This window comes from Bidens hawaiensis, unplaced genomic scaffold (genome assembly GCF_021521415.1).
Source record: "Bidens hawaiensis isolate Kalapana, Puna unplaced genomic scaffold, B.hawaiensis_p1.1 tig00101452_1, whole genome shotgun sequence".
Taxonomy (NCBI): Eukaryota; Viridiplantae; Streptophyta; class Magnoliopsida; order Asterales; family Asteraceae; genus Bidens; species Bidens hawaiensis.
Genome location: NW_027506828.1, coordinates 1 through 3,721, shown reverse-complemented (window position 1 = coordinate 3,721; position 3,721 = coordinate 1). Strand labels below are relative to the sequence as shown.

The 3,721-nt window shown below is 36.0% G+C and overlaps 1 pseudogene across 1 annotated transcript; it reads left to right on the top strand.

Moving 5' to 3' along the window:
* Nucleotides 1-450: 450 nt before the first annotated feature.
* LOC143618602 (heat stress transcription factor A-4c-like) lies at nucleotides 451-2,564 on the top strand (annotated as a pseudogene). The gene is made up of 2 exons (XR_013151050.1): nucleotides 451-803; nucleotides 1,595-2,564. The product of XR_013151050.1 is annotated as a heat stress transcription factor A-4c-like (transcript).
* Nucleotides 2,565-3,721: the final 1,157 nt, after the last annotated feature.

Sequence of the window (3,721 nt, the reverse complement as noted above, 5' to 3'; positions counted from 1 at the left end):
TTTATGGAAATTGAATCGTTAACTCTGCAAAAATCTTGTTATTTATGATAATAATGTGTTTTAACTTTATGGAAATTGAAACGTGGAGTTGAATCTAATACAAATTAAAGTTTTGTTGCGAAGAACACAAATTCAAGAAATAATGGACGTTGTGGCATTTTCGTAATTACTCATAATTATTATTACTCTACTTATGTTTTCTCATAGCGTAATAATAACTATTCTACAACAAAATGAAGTAGTGTAATAATAATTACTCTACTTGTAAGGTGTAGCGTAATTATCAGTTCTTATATTTTGTGGTAGCGTAGCTGCGTAAGTAGAACTATTTGTATTTTGTATGCTATCTCTCCCCATTGAATCGTCAACTCTGAACGATTTTATATTTTATGATAATTTTTGTTTATGGATTGTTTCTGGTTTTGACTATTGATCTTTCTTTCAGAGACTTACAAACCCTACATTATACACCATTGGTAGCTATTGATTTGAAATCAAACAAGGGTTGTTAATCCAGATGATTTTAGTGTGTGTGGAATTGAATCTTGAAGGGTGAAAGTGCTTATTGAAGATAATTTTATCTAATGATGGATGGTTCACAAGGGGTTCAAATTCATCGCCGCCATTTTTGAATAAAACATATGAAATGGTGGATGACCCTTTGACAGATCATATTGTTTCTTGGAGTCATACCGGGAGTAGTTTTGTTGTTTGGAATCCGCCCGAGTTTGCTAGTGAATTGCTTCCAAAATACTTCAAGCACAAACAATTTCTCCAGTTTCGTTCGACAGCTCAATACATACGTAAGCATGCTCTTTCTGTTTTTACTGATGGTGTTTTGAATATGCTTATGATCTTTGAAATAGTATTTGGCAGCTTCTGATATTTTAAGAATTTACATGTAAAATGACCCTTTAGTCCTTTACTAAGCCCGTTTTGTTGCAGCTATTCCTAAATTGATGGTTACATGATATTTGATTATTAGTTTATTAATTTAAACCACCATGCCAAACATTGCTATATTTCAAAATCTGATTTTTTTACCCGAAATATTATGAAGATCATAATCATATTTTGTTCTTGCCAAACACTCTTAAGACTTGTAGTTCAAGGTTAAATAATCAGTCTAAACACACATCCAAACACTCCCTTAGTTGATTAATGTTACATTGCTTAAGTAATCTCGGTTTAGTGCATGACCGCATGAGTCACATAGTTTCCCGATTATAGTGAACATTTATAGTTGATGGATTACGTAATTAGCTTTTCCAAGGGCATATTTGTCAATTCTACTAGTGATTTTTTATTCACAATTTTTTTATATCTTTATGCTCGTTTTTGCTAAACTGCAAGTAGAGGTGGCGTTCGACCTATCTACTTATGGATGGGTCAATTCTTGTTGTGTATTATTTCAAATGGGTAAGATTTTTTTTAGCTCAAAGTGGACCGGGTCAAATGGGTCAAACCGACTGACATACCAAAAGTTTATTGTTTTGGAAGCATAGATAGTGCAACAATTATTATTAATTTTTTTTGTCATGATGTAACAAAAAAATTTATTTTTTAAGGCATTTTTGTTATATGATTTATACAGGGTTTTAGAAAGATCGATCCCAACCAATGGGAATTTGCAACCGAAGAATTTCTAAAAGGTCAACGACACCTTTTGAGAAACATTCACAGGCGGAAACCGATCCACAGCCACTCAACATCGACACAAGGCCTTCGGTTGTCCCATTTTCCGCTTCTGAAAAAAAGGAATATGAAGACGAAATCAAGAAACTAAAACAAGAAACGACTTCTCTTCGGTTTAAGTTACAGTCCCACAAGCAAGAAAACCAAGAAAACGAACTCAAGTTCACATTTTTACTCGAAAGGTTAAAGACCGTACAGCTAAAACAGAAGAAAATGATGTCGTTTCTTGCTCAGTTACTAGAAAATCCAAGAACGTCATCGTCACGTGTGCAACATTTGGAAACAAACAGCAGAAAGAGAAGATTATTAATATCTACCTACTTGCATAATGAAGCCAATGCAGAAGAAAACAAGAATTTGGATATTCATGTGCTGATCGACAAACTGGATGCATCTTTGACGTTTTGGGTGGATTTTGTTAACGAAAGCGGTCAAGAAAAAACACGATTCAAAACTGGATGATGCTGACATTAATCAAGATTCTCGGGTAAAGTCTAAATCTTCCGGGATTGATGTGAATGCAGAACCAGTTGTCGTAGCGGCAGTGGTGGTGGTGGTGGTAGAGCGGTGGTGGCGCCAGTGCAAACCGGAGCGAACGATGTTTTCTGGGAACAGTTTTTGACTGAGTCGCCTGGTGGTGGTGACACGCAGGAAGTTCAGTCTGAACGACGAGATGTACTTAGATCTTTGTGGAGTGCAAATAATGTAGATAAAATTACGGAAAAAATGGGGAATCTTAGTAGTCCTTCGGGTAAGCTTGACGTTCGATGATTGTAGATCTTAAGTTTCGTGGAGGTTTCTCGTTTAAACTCGTGTTAATGTAACTAACTGCTGTTGAAATGTTGTTTAATATTAGTTGCTTGTTTTAAGCATTTGTTCTGTTTTGGGAAGATGCTGCCATGTTGTTTAAGGTATATCTAGTTTTTATTAATCCCAATTATCATATTTTGGTCGCTGCTGGTCCCAACTATTGAATTGGCTCCCGACGATACCATCTTTCAATGTATTTGTTCCCAACGGTCCGCGATTAAAAGAATCCAAACGCCGTTACCTCGCAGGTCGTCAGAAAAACGGTTGTGACCGGAAAAGATACATTTTTTTGCCGGAAAACACCACTTGAACACCACCACCCACCACCAATTGGCTCACAACCACCACTTGAGCACCACCAACCGATTCCGACGATGGTTCTAGGGTTCTGGCAACCTCAACAAATGGGGCTTTTACTAGAAAAAAGTTCTTAAAGGTCTGATCCAATATTACAAAAATGTTTGGGACGAAAATGTTGAGTTTTCCTGAAAAAATGTGAGTTTTTCCGGCCAAAAACGTTTCTTCCCTGCGACTTGCAACTAACGATGGTATAATTATGTTAGTTGCGGACCGTTGGGAACAACTTCATTAGTTGAAACTGGTAGCGACCAAAAAATGATGGTTGTGATTAATAAAAACCAGTATACCTAATTTTTATGGGTTCAAGTAACAATAACATATAAGCGCAACCGAATCCAAATCCCTATTCAACGAATACTCAAAATGTAAGATTGATACACTTTTATCCGAGTTCACGAAAAAAAAATCAAACTCTACACTAGGCTACGAATATCGTCTTCGTCATTATCAGCATTGCTAGAAAATAGATCCTTACAAAGCTCCCCATAAAACCTACACACCAAGTTCATAAACACGGGACTCTTTAGGTTCTTCCAGCAGTAAAGAAGCTCTTCCACATCCACCAAATCCTTCATTTTTCCTTCTTCTGCTATCATCTTCAGTAAGTAATTCTCGAACTTCTGGCAAGCGTCTTCTTCACCGTCATTTTCTTCTTCCACCGTCGCTGCAAAAATGTTTTAAATCCTCATGGTTTAGTCCAAACGATAAATCATATCGTAAAAATAATAGAAATGACACACCCCCTAGGATTTGAACATGGTTTCGAATGTAAAACCTAATAAAATTACTAACTACGTAGTTTTAAAAATTGTTATTTATAGTATAGTGCTTTAGTATTCCACATATTATTTGCAGA